Consider the following 14092-nt stretch of genomic DNA (forward strand, 5'->3'; position numbering starts at 1 on the left):
CATCCAGGTTATAGTTTCATATTGTCATCTCCTTCATCACCCAAAAGCCGAAAAATCATAGATTTGGGGGCTTATAGCCGAAACTTCAAAACTCCGGGAGTCGAGTTCTACCGTCGTTTGAAAGATAAATCTGCATCAGATTGCGTGGAGATCAAAAAGGAGTAAGGGGCAAGTGTTCATCATCTCAGATCTGGTTATATTTTACAAAGTTAGGAAAAGCCGAAGTCCCTAAACTATAGGGAGGCTGTCGATTTCGGCCTTTGGCTCTCTAAGGTCTTTAACCAATGTTTTCTGTCAATGATTAGTGTCTTCTTAAGTGTTGGATTGAAGGCGTGGGTTGTAGCAGCAATCGGATTCGGAGCTAGCTATCGATTTTGGCAAAAAGGTAAGGTTTCAAAGGCTTTTAGGGACATGGTTCGATCATGGATAAGTAGTTTGTGGGTTTAGTGATTATGGTTTGTAAATAAGAACTGTGCTAATCAATTGTAGGACATCGGAAGAGATCTCAGTAGCAGTCGTCGTGAATCAGGTGTATACCGAACACCCTTTCTTAGTTCAATTCGAAAAGCGAAATGCCAAATTCGGCATTTCATGGGCTTGTGATTATGCGAATGCTTTCAAGACGAGAGTAATTGTTAGATCTAGCACCGCAAGGTGGTAAGTAAGTTTGTGTGACGCCTTAACGCATTTCGAGAAAGAGGGCCTCGATGGCCAAAAGCGGGCCCAATGGGCTTACGGACCAATATGTGTAAGAGATGGGCAAAGTAGCTCGTTAGTTAGATGGTGGAACCAAATTGCATAAAACTCGCTAAAATTACTCAAGTAGCTTGTGTAGTTGCGTAAGTTACTGAAATTACCCTAAATAGCATAATTACCGAAATACCCCTAGGGTTTAAATTGGCTAAACTGCATGATTGATTAATACTGTATTTTACATGATATGCTTTTATTAATATCTGTTGCATGGGATTGGGGTATTGATGGAGGAAGTATTGAAAGTGGTTCATCCACGTCTCGGAGGCTTTGCCTCAACTTATCGATATTTAGCGGCGTTCTTTTAACTGTGAAGTGTAGGTTTGGGTGGGTTGAGATATTCCCACATGGAGTGTAGGGCTGGTACGGGGGCAATGTAGCGGTTGGTGGGTTGAGTAGTCTCCCTAGTTGGGCTTGCATTCATTACTACTATTGTTACTTATGTTACTAAACTGGGCCTATGGGCCACACTGTTATGTTAAAAGGGCTAAGGCCTTGCTCTCAGTATTCGAAAGGGCTTGGTCCACTGTGTCTTTGTTATCTGAGTAGGGCTTAGGCCCAATGGGCTCGAGTGATTTGGGCTTTGGATGGGTTTCAGATGCAATCGAGTTTCCCAAACTCACCCTTCCTCTTCCATCCTTGCGGTGAGCCGTAGTTGGTGGACTTGGAGTCAAGGGATTCAGATTGGCCATGAAGATTGATTGCCGGTTTTAAATAAGTTTAGCATTTATTTTAGATTATTTTTTTATGCTTAAAGTTGTAATAAGGTCGCTCTTTTTAATTAATTTTATTTTGGGGATTATTAAACTGGTTAGCACTAGGGTTCGTTTTATAAAAACTACTTGTTTTTAAAAGATCACGATGACGCACAAAGTTTCCGCAACGTAAACGTTTTTCCTTAAAATAAATATTTTAAGCAGACTTAAACTTGTGTTAATGTGCGTAGACACGTAACCTGCTGAAAGTGTGGCAATGGATGTGTGCATGTCTAGGATTGGATCCGGGAAGAGCTTGGTACTTAAGCGGTCCTATAAGACTCACCTCCTCTTTTCTGGCTTCCTACCTGGTGCACAGCTTCCATTCACTTTAACTTAAAACAAGAATATATTTTTGCTAAGCACTAAACAAAGAATTTAGATAAACACATGATTTGAAACATCTCCATGTGACATACTAAATTCGGTCGTAACGTCTGGGCCGGGTTTGGGGTGTTACACTAGGATTGTATGTAACACCCCGTACCCGAGACCGTCGTCGGAGTCGGACACGAGGGGTTAACGGGCTTAATCCACTTACTTGCACAGTTCATTTAAAAAAAAAATTCCAGACAGCTGGCTAACTGAGTCACTGTCACCTTAAAAATCATATCTTGAGTTCCACAACTCGAAAATCAGTTTCGTGATTTTTCCCTGAAACTAGACTCATATATGCATCTACAAATTTTTTCCTAGAATTTTTGGTCAGGCCAATTAGTACAGTTTATTAGTTAAAATCTCCCATGTTACAGGGATCGACTACACTGACCTTTGTTCATTACGACTTGGATATCTCCCTGTACAGGGCTTCAATACTGATGCCATTTGTTTCTACAGAAACTAGACTTGAAAATAAATCCGTACATTTATGGCATGACTTCTAATTATCTCTGGTCAATTTAGAATGAATTTCCAAATTCGGAACAGGGACTCTAGAAACCATTCTGGCCCTGTCACACGAAAACTTAAATATCTCTTAACATACTGTTCATAAGATCATTTCGTTACTTTCTTATGAAAATAGACTCGTCAAGGTTCGTTTACATAATTTATTCACTATTTAATTCCATTCCTACTATGTTTTGTGATTTTTCACATCCACATCACTGCAGCTGTCAGCATCTGTCTTTAAGGTAGGCTTTACCTATTTCATAGTTCCCATGATTCAACTAGCCCTTTTACATATATAGCACAAAATATGATCATGATTAACCATCCCAATGGCTAATCATTTCCAAACATTTCCATACCTCTTAATGAACAACATACAAATGATTATAATACCATACCCAAAGTGTATATAAGCCATTTTCGCATGGCTATCCAAATTTATACAAAACCGAAAGGTACATGACCTACAACAAAAGGGTAGTCCTATACATGCCATTTCAAAGTTCAACCAAAAATATACCAAAAGGAGCTTTGATAGTGTGGGCGACTTCGACTTCAAAAATCTCGAGTCCGATAGCTGACGAACCAAAATCTATAAAACAGAGATTCAAAGAAACGGAGTAAGCATTTAATGCTTAGTAAGCTTCGAGCCATAAAATTTAGCACGACTAAAGTATAGCATTCATATAACTAAACGGATAATTTCATATTCACATATTCTCGAAATCATTCCTACTTCACATTCCAACCCCTATATTCATACATAAGGGATCAACTTGATCAAAGATCAGAAGCTCATTAATCGACTGAGCGGATAATATTCAAAGGAATCAACTATTCCAATGCACATAGGAAGCATACCTCATTGTTGAGATTTTACGAGCGTGTCAATTTAAATTATTACAGCAAGATCACTCGTCCCAAACGAGTACCTTCGGAGTTTAGCCGGATATAGCCACTAGCTCAAATGCCTTCGGGACTTAGCTTGGTTATAGTGACTCGCACAAATGCCTTCGGGACTTAGCCCGGTAGAATAACTCGCATAAATGCCTTCGAGACTTAGCCCGGTAGAATAACTCGCATAAATGCCTTCGGGACTTAGCCCGGTAGAATAACTCGCATAAATGCCTTCGGGACTTAGCCCGGTAGAATAACTCGTATAAATGCCTTCGGGACTTAGCCCGGTAGAATAACTTCATTTAATGCCTTGATACTTAGCCCGGTTATCAATCGAATATCTATGCACATCTCAATAAATCATGACACATCTCTATTACAATTTCATAACTAGAATTCAAACTCAAGTCACTTATCAAGCATTATCATTTCGGCTCAATAGCTACATGCATGAGCATGATTTTGATTTATTTAAAACATGATCTAATCGAATCATAATCTAAGCTTCATTACTCAAAGACTTACCTCGGATGTTGTCGAACGATTTCGATGGCTATTCGACCACTTTTTCCTTCCCTTTATCGGATTTAGTTCCCCTTTGCTCTTGAGCTTAATTTAACAAATAAATTGATTTAATCATTTGAGTATCAAAAAGAGGAACTCAAGGTACTTAGCCCATATATATTCATTAGACATTAAAGTCACATATGTACGAAATCATGAATCTAACTCAACACAATAGTCCACACTCTCCTTTAGCCGATTATCTAAGCCAAGATAAGGCATCGATATGCTTGCCTCTAACCGAATACATGCACACCAATCCATCTCATGTGGCCGAATATGCATGTCTATGTTGAGGCCAATTATATACTTAATACCACACATAAATGGCATACATTTTACTAACTAATGCATTACATATTGTAACTCAATACGCATCTATCATTTACTCCATAACTGAAACATCATCATATGTAAATATATACCTTGAGATAGTATATATGTCATACCAATACATCATGTGCAAACATATATATATATATATATATATATATATGTGCAAGAGCCGAATCACAAGTTGATTATAACCAAATATAAACATATATCCAAAACACAAATCTTACCTATCATGCAATAAGCATAAATCATACTTATGGATATACCATGGCCGATACTTCCAACAACACCAAATAAAAATATACTTCATGGATCTAAGGTAGACCCAAGAAAGGAACTCATAATCATCAAGATGTAAGCAAACTACCATGGTTCATCTAGATTTAGCATGAAACACAACCATCACCCTTATTAATCTCCATAGCCAAAACCTTACTTATTCCAAAATCACAATTTCAACATGGGTTACCAACAATAACTTGATATCTCACTCAAAATCAACTAGGATTTCAAGAACTAGTATCAACTTCCTTACCTTAATATTGACCTAAGATGACCGATTGCTTCACTCCTTTCTTCCTCCTCTCAATTCGGCCAAGAAGAACCAAAGAACACAACTTGTTTTCTTTCTTCCTTAGAACTTTCAGCCAAAAGAAGTGAAGAATGATGGACACTTTTTTTTTTCTTCTTTCCCTCAACTCACGGCAATGGGGGGGGGGAAACACTCACACACATTCTTTCCTTTTTTTTTTCCCTTTCTTTATTACCCATACTCATTATTTTATTGTTCCTAACATACATCACTACATAACATGTTTGTGACATGTTTCCACTCATAGCATGGCCGGCCATTAGCTCAAATATTGGGCAATTTGACATGCAAAGCCACCATTTCTATAACATGCATTATTAGGCCACTTTACATTTGCCTAGCACATTTCTAAATTTTCTCACATAAGTCCTATGTACTCCATTCACATGCAATTAACTAAATTGAAGCTTAAAAATTTTCGCACATTCATATTCACATATTTTAGACAATAAATATCACATTCAAATAATTTGGTGACTCGGTTTAGCGGTCCCAAACCGCTATCCGACTAGGGTCACTTTAGGGCGCCACAACTCTCCCCACTTAAGAAATTTTCGTCCCGAAAATCTTACCGTAAATGTGTTTGGGTATCGTTCTTTCATAGAGTTCTCGGTTTCCCAAGTAGCTTCTTCGATTCGTGTTTGAGCCATAACACTTTTACCAACGGAACCCTTTTGTTTCGCAACTCTTTCACTTCACGAGCTAGGATACGAATCGGTTCCTCTTCATAACTCAAGTCGATTGAATTTCAACTTCTAATGGATTAATCACGTGTGACGGATCGAGATCTATAACGTCAAGCATCGAAACATGAAAGACGTCGTGAATCTTTTCAAGTTCAGGGGGCAAAATCAAATGATACGCAACTGGACCAACTCGTTCGGATATCTCATATGGCCCGATGAACCTCGGACTCAGTTTGCCCTTACGGCCAAATCTGAGTATCTTTTTCCAATGTGAGACCTTAAGAAACACTTTGTCTCCCACCTGATACTCAATATCTCTTCGTTTTAAATCAGATACGACTTCGACGATCCGATGTCGCCTTGAGACTTTCACGAATTATTCTTACTTTCTCAAATCTTTAATCCAATCCACTCCGAAAATTTTACTCTCACCGAGCTCGGTCCAAAACAATGGTGTACGGCATTTACGCCCGTACAAGGCCTCGTAAGGCGCCATCTTAATACTTGATTGAAAACTATTGTTGTAAGCGAATTCAATCAAAGGTAAATACCGCTCCCACGAACCACTGAACTCGAGGATGCAACATCTCAACATATCCTCAAGTATCTGAATTATCCGCCGATTGACCATCGGTTTGGGGGTGAAAAGCGGTGCTAAATGCAACTTGGTGCCCAAAGCTTCTTGCAATTTCTTCCAAAATCGTGAGGTGAATCTCGGATCTCTATCCGACACAATAGAAATCGGTACCCCGTGTAATCTCACAATCTGAGAAACATACAATTCAGCTAGTTTATCCAATGAAAATCCGTGCGTGCGGGATAAAATAAGCCGACTTAGTCGATCTATCGACAACAACCCAAATCGTATCCTTCTTACTTGCCGACACTGGCAACCCAGATACAAAATCCATCGTGACTCGATCCCATTTCCATTCAGGTATCATGATCGGTTGAAGTAAACCCGTAGGCACTTGATGTTCCGCCTTCACTTGCTGACATATTAAGCACTTCGAGACAAAATCGAAATGTCTCGCTTCATACCATGCCACCAAAATCGATGTCTCGGATCGTTGTACATTTTCGTACTCCCGGGTGAATCGACATTCGCTACAATGAGCCTCGCTCAACCATCGAAATGAGTTCGAATTTCTTGGAACACACAAACGACTTCTGAACCTCAAACAATCGTCATTATCAATTTGAAACTCTGATTCCATATTCGGAACACATTCAGCCCGTTTGGCAACCAATTCATCATCGACTTTCTGAGCTTCACGAATTTGATGAATCAATAATGGTTTGGCCTTTAATTCCACCACTAACACATTGTCGGATAGAATGCATAAGTGTACATTCATCGCTCAGAAGGCAAACGGTGATTTACGACTTAAGGCATCCGCAACCACATTAGCCTTTCCCGGGTGATAGTCAATGACAAGCTCATAATCTTTCAACTACTCGAGCCAACGTCTTTGTCGCAGATTCAAGTCTCTTTGAGTCATCAAATATTTGAGACTTTTGTGATCCGAATACACATGGCACTTCTCGCCAAATAAATAATGTCGCCATATTTTCAAAGCAAATACGATGGCAGCTAGTTCGAGGTCATGGGTCGGATAATTTTTCTCATGTGGCTTTAATTGTCTCGACGCATAGGCCACAACTCGACATTCTTGCATCAATACGCAACCCAACCCAAGTAGGGATGCATCACTATAAATGACGAACTTCTTGCACGATTCGGGCTTGCACTAGTACCGAGCTTCCGTTAAGTGCGTTTTCAATTGTTCAAACTTTTCGACACTTTTCCGTCCATTCAAACTTAACATCCTTCGAAGTAGTTTCGTCGTCGGTGTGGCTATCATCGAAACCTTTCACAAACCGTCAAGAGTAACCGCAAGTCCCAAAAGCTCGAACCTCAAGAATATTTCTGAGGCTTCAGTTAAGTATGGCTGAAATTTTGCTCGGATCAACTCGAATACCCGATGCAGATACCACATGGCCCAAGAAGCTAACCTCTCTTAACCGAACTCACACTTCTCGAACTTAGCATATAACCGCTTATCCCGTAAAATTTGCAACACTAATCTCGGTGCTCAAGATGTTCGGTCTCATCTCTTGAATAGACCAAGATGTCATCAATAAACACAACCACGAACCGTCCAAATCTCGCTCAAGATCCGATTCATCAAATCCATAAATACCACGGGGCATTAGTGAGCCCAACGGGCATCACTAAGAACTCGTGAGTGGCCGATCTCGTTCTAAAAGCGTTTTGGGTATATCCGAATCTCGAATTAATCGGTAATAACCCGATCTCAAATCTATCTTTGAATACACCGAGGCTCCCTTCGTTGATCAAACAAATCATCAATACGCAGTAACGGATATTTATTCTTTATCGTCACTTTATTCACCGACGATAGTCAATGCACAACCTCATGGTTCCGTCCTTCTTTTCATAAACAATACTGGTGCACCCCAAGGTGAGAAACTTGGTCGAGCGAAACCTCTATCCGTCAACTCTTGCAATCGAAGCTTTCAACTCTTTTAACTCGGTTGGCGCCATACGATACGGAGCTATCGAAATTGGCGTAGTCCTGTACAAGCTCAATACCAAACTCTACCTCCGAACAGTGGTAAACCCGCAATTCTTCAGAAAAACATCCGGTATTCACAAACCACCGTGCAGATTTGGGTTTCTTTTCTAACTCTTTGTCATCAAGTACATACGCAAGGTATGCTTCGCACCCTTTCTTACATATTTCGGGCCAACATTGCGATATTACACCGGTAACCCTTTAAGTCCGTAGACTCAACTCGGATTATCTCGTTATTTACACACCTCAAATCGATAGTCTTGCTTTTGCAATTCACAACCGCATCATGCACGGTCAACCAATCTAAACCGAGGATAACATCAAATTCATCAAACGGCAAAAGCATCAAGTCCGCCGGAAAACAGGAACCTCGAATTACTAGGGGGCATTTCTTACACACTTTGTCGACAAGCACGTAACGACCCAAGGGATTTGACACCCGAATTACGAACTCAGTAGACTCAATAGGTAAAGTCTTACTGGATGCTAAGGTTTCGCATATATAAGAATAAGTAGAACCAGGGTCAATCAAAGCAATCACATTAGTATCAAAGAGAGTAAAAGTACCGGTAATAACATCTGGCGAGGAAGCATCCTCGCGTGCGTGTATAGCATAAGCCCTAGCAGGAGCACAAGCCTCAGATCTGGTCGTAGCATCTCTAGATCCTCTCTGACCACCACTAGCATTGCCCGTATTTCTAGATGATCTACCTTGAGCAGTGGTAGCACCTGGTTTCCCACTCTGATTTACATTCTGTTCAGACAATCTCGGGTAATCTTTGATAAAGTGGTCGGCTGACCCGCACTTGTAACAGGAGCGGTCATGGAATCTACAACTCCCAGAATGCCATTTGCCACAATATTGGCACTCCGTTCTGTCTCGACGATCATTTCCAACACTAGCGATCGAAGTGACTCGTGTGCTCACAGGGGGTCGATCGCGATCTCGTCTAGAAAAGCCCGAAGTGTCCCTAGACCGGCCTAAGCCATCTCTAAATTTCTTCGATGATTGTGAGAAGGGCTTCCTCGAAGACCTCTTACGAAACTCCCTTGCTCCCTCCTCAGCTTTTCTTTTCTCCATACTGAGCTCCTCGGCCTTGCAAGCTCGCTCGACAAGTGCCACAAATTCTCGGATTTCCAAAATGCCTACATACAGCTTTATATCGTCGTTCAGCCCATCCTCGAAACGTTTACACATCACGGCTTCTGAAGAAATGCATTCTTGCGCGTACCGGCTAAGCCTTACAAATTTTCGTTCATAGTTGGTAACCGACATGGAACCTTGTTTGAGTTCAAGAAATTCCTTCCATTTTTGGTCAATGAATCTCTGACTGATATACTTCTTTCGAAACTCGGTTTGGAAGAACTCCCAAGTTACTTGCTCTCTCGGCACGACAGAAGTCAACGTGTTCCACCAATAGTAAGCAGAATCACGTAGCAAGGAGATAGTACACTTTAGGCACTCATCGGGTGTGCAAGATAACTCATCGAGTACCCGGATAGTGTTGTCCAACCAAAATTCAGCTTGCTCGACATCATCGCTGTCCGTAGCCTTAAATTTGGTAGCCCCATGTTTTCGAATTCTATCAACTGGGGGCTTATTTGACCTTATTTGGTCAGTTACCGGAGGTATTGTAGGTGTGGGGGTGGTATTTGTCGGGAATGGAGGTTGTGGAACAGCCGTATTAGTTCGAATGTATTGGTTGAACCAATCATTCATCACGCTATAGAAAGCTTGTCTAGCTTCATCATTCGGATTACTAGCATTAGGTTGAGAGTCCGCGGCACTGTCCCTTGTCTTGAGAGCAGCGTTACACTCTCAAGATCATCACTACCGCTTCGGTCGGGATCGGGATCCATTACTATAAATAAACACATTTACAAATGTCGAAATCACCACACTATCAAATAATCACATAAAATGGCATGTATAGCTAAACCCAACGCATTACGGTAGTCCTAGAATCGACTAAACCGTAGCTCGATACCAATAAATCAGTAACACCCGCACTTAGACCGTCATTGAGTCGGACACGAGGGGTTAACGGGCTTAATCCACTTACTTGCACAGTTCATTTTAAAAAAAAAATTCCAGACAGCTGGCTAACTGAGTCACTGTCGCCTTAAAAATCATATCTTGATTTCCACAACTTAAAAATCAGTTTCGTGATTTTTCCCTGAAACTAGACTCATATATGCATCCACAATTTTTTTTCCTAGAATTTTGGTCAGGCCAATTAGTACAGTTTATTAGTTAAAGTCTCCCATGTTACAGGGATCGACTACACTGCCCTTTGCACATTACGACTTGGATATCTCTCTGTACAGGGCTTCAATACTGATGCCGTTTGTTTCTACAGAAACTAGACTCGAAAATAAATCCGTACATATATGGCATGGCTTCTAATTATCTCTGGTCAATTTATAATGAATTTCCAAAGTCGGAATAGGGACTCTAGAAACCATTCTGGCCCTGTCTCACGAAAACTTAAATATCTCTTAACATACTATTCATAAGATCGTTTCGTTACTTTCATATGAAAATAGACTCGTCAAGGTTCGTTTACATAATTTATTAAATATTTAATTCCATTCCTACTATTTTTTGTGATTTTTCACATCCACATCACTGCAGCTGTCAGCATCTGTCTTTAAGGTAGGCTTTACCTATTTCATAGTTCCCATGATTCAACTAGCCCTTTTACATATATAGCACAAAATATGATCATGATTAACCATCCCAATGGCTAATCATTTCCAAACATTTCCATACCTCTTAATGAACAACATACAAATGATTATAATACCATACCCAAAGTGTATATAAGCCATTTTCGCATGGCTATCCAAATTTATACAAAACCGAAAGGTACATGACCTACAACAAAAGGGTAGTCCTATACATGCCATTTCAAAGTTCAACCAAAAATATACCAAAAGGAGCTTTGATAGTGTGGGCGACTTCGACTTCAAAAATCTCGAGTCCGATAGCTGACGAACCAAAATCTATAAAACAGAGATTCAAAGAAACGGAGTAAGCATTTAATGCTTAGTAAGCTTCGAGCCATAAAATTTAGCACGACTAAAGTATAGCATTCATATAACTAAACGGATAATTTCATATTCACATATTCTCGAAATCATTCCTACTTCACATTCCAACCCCTATATTCATACATAAGGGATCAACTTGATCAAAGACCGGAAGCTCATTAATCGTCTGAGCGGATAATATTCAAAGGAATCAACTATTCCAATGCACATAGGAAGCATACCTTATTGTTGAGATTTTACGAGCGTGTCAATTTAAATTATTACAGCAAGATCACTCGTCCCAAACGAGTACCTTCGGAGTTTAGCCGGATATAGCCACTAGCTCAAATGCCTTCGGGACTTAGCCCGGTTATAGTGACTCGCACAAATGCGTTTGGGACTTAGCCCGGTAGAATAACTCGCATAAATGCCTTCGAGACTTAGCCCGGTAGAATAACTCGCATAAATGCCTTCGGGACTTAGCCCGGTAGAATAACTCGCATAAATGCCTTTGGGACTTAGCCCGGTAGAATAACTCGCACGAATGCCTTCGGGACTTAGCCCGGTTATCAATCGAATATCTATGCACATCTCAATAAATCATGACACATCTCTATTACAATTTCATAACTAGAATTCAAACTCAAGTCACTTATCAAGCATTATCATTTCGGCTCAATAGCTACATGCATGAGCATGATTTTGATTTATTTAAAACATGATCTAATCGAATCATAATCTAAGCTTCATTACTCAAAGACTTACCTCGGATGTTGTCGAACGATTTCGATGGCTATTCGACCACTTTTTCCTTCCCTTTATCGGATTTAGTTCCCCTTTGCTCTTGAGCTTAATTTAACAAATAAATTGATTTAATCATTTGAGTATCAAAAAGAGGAACTCAAGGTACTTAGCCCATATATATTCATTAGACATTAAAGTCACATATGTACGAAATCATGAATCTAACTCAACACAATAGTCCACACTCTCCTTTAGCCGATTATCTAAGCCAAGATAAGGCATCGATATGCTTGCCTCTAACCGAATACATGCACACCAATCCATCTCATGTGGCCGAATATGCATGTCTATGTTGAGGCCAATTATATACTTAATACCACACATAAATGGCATACATTTTACTAACTAATGCATTACATATTGTAACTCAATACGCATCTATCATTTACTCCATAACCGAAACATCATCATATGTAAATATATACCTTGAGATAGTATATATGTCATACCAATACATCATGTGCAAACATATATATATATATACGTGCAAGAGCTGAATCACAAGTTGATTATAACCAAATATAAACATATATCCAAAACACAAATCTTACCTATCATGCAATAAGCATAAATCATACTTATGGATATACCATGGCCGATACTTCCAACAACACCAAATAAAAATATACTTCATGGATCTAAGGTAGACCCAAGAAAGGACCTCATAATCATCAAGATGTAAGCAAACTACCATGGTTCATCTAGATTTAGCATGAAACACAACCATCACCCTTATTAATCTCCATAGCCGAAAACCTTACTTATTCCAAAATCACAATTTCAACATGGGTTACCAACAATAACTTGATATCTCACTCAAAATCAACTAGGATTTCAAGAACTAGTATCAACTTCCTTACCTTAATATCGACCTAAGATGACCGATTGCTTCACTCCTTTCTTCCTCCTCTCAATTCGGCCAAGAAGAACCAAAGAACACAACTTGTTTTCTTTCTTCCTTAGAACTTTCAGCCAAAAGAAGTGAAGAATGATGGACACTTTTTTTTTTCTTCTTTCCCTCAACTCACGGCAATTGGGGGGGGAAACACTCACACACATTCTTTCCTTTTTTTTTCCCTTTCTTTATTACCCATACTCATTATTTTATTGTTCCTAACATACATCACTACATAACATGTTTGTGACATGTTTCCACTCATAGCATGGCCGGCCATTAGCTCAAATATTGGGCAATTTGACATGCAAACCCACCATTTCTATAACATGCATTATTAGGCTACTTTACATTTGCCTAGCACATTTCTAAATTTTCTCACATAAGTCCTATGTACTCCATTCACATGCAATTAACTAAATCGAAGCTTAAAAATTTTCGCACATTCATATTCACATATTTTAGACAATAAATATCACATTCAAATAATTTGGTGACTCGGTTTAGCGGTCCCGAAACCGCTTTCCGACTAGGGTCACTTTAAGGCTGTCACATTGTAGGTGGCTCCACCTGGTACTAGTGTGTCCCAGCACCATGAAGGAGAACGATGGATGTGGCGGTTGAGAGCATGTAAGTCATTCTCCTCCTTGAATTCCTCTCAGATATAAACCCAAAGACCGTCTTGAATTCAGGACGCCGAAATGGCGGACTAACCTGCCTAGGCAAAACTGGACCGTGCCGGGATCATCGTAGTTCGTCATTATGGTTTGAAGATGGAATGTTGAGTATAGTTCCATCGTGATCTCGAGGTATGTTGGCTCGATGATCTCAAAGAATAGCTCCCAAGGGTCGGTGGTTAGGAGGGCCCGAATCGCTTCAACCAACTGAACTTGTTTTACTGCAGCCTAGTCGATACAGTGGCCCGCAATTAAAGGTTGGGCCCAGAGTATTTGGAATAGTTCTTCTTGGGGCCTGATGGGGAACCTCAAGAAAAGGTAACAAACTTTCGCAGTAGGACCCGAGGAAAATAATGCTCCATTCCTTTTCTTTGAAGCAGGGACAACGGCCTTTTTACCACGTGAAGATGACATTCTGAACCTGCAATCAAAACCATTACTTTTTTTTGATGAGTGGACAAGAAAGAATGTATCTAAATTCAAAAAGTCATAGATTATGGCTAATACTTCAGCCACAACTATCATCACTTAACAATTCTAATCAAACTAATCCATTTTATAGCATACTTCTGCGGTATTGCATGATAATAGCATGAATGATAATAAAAG

Source organism: Gossypium arboreum, chromosome 10 (genome assembly GCF_025698485.1).
Source record: "Gossypium arboreum isolate Shixiya-1 chromosome 10, ASM2569848v2, whole genome shotgun sequence".
NCBI lineage: Eukaryota > Viridiplantae > Streptophyta > Magnoliopsida > Malvales > Malvaceae > Gossypium > Gossypium arboreum.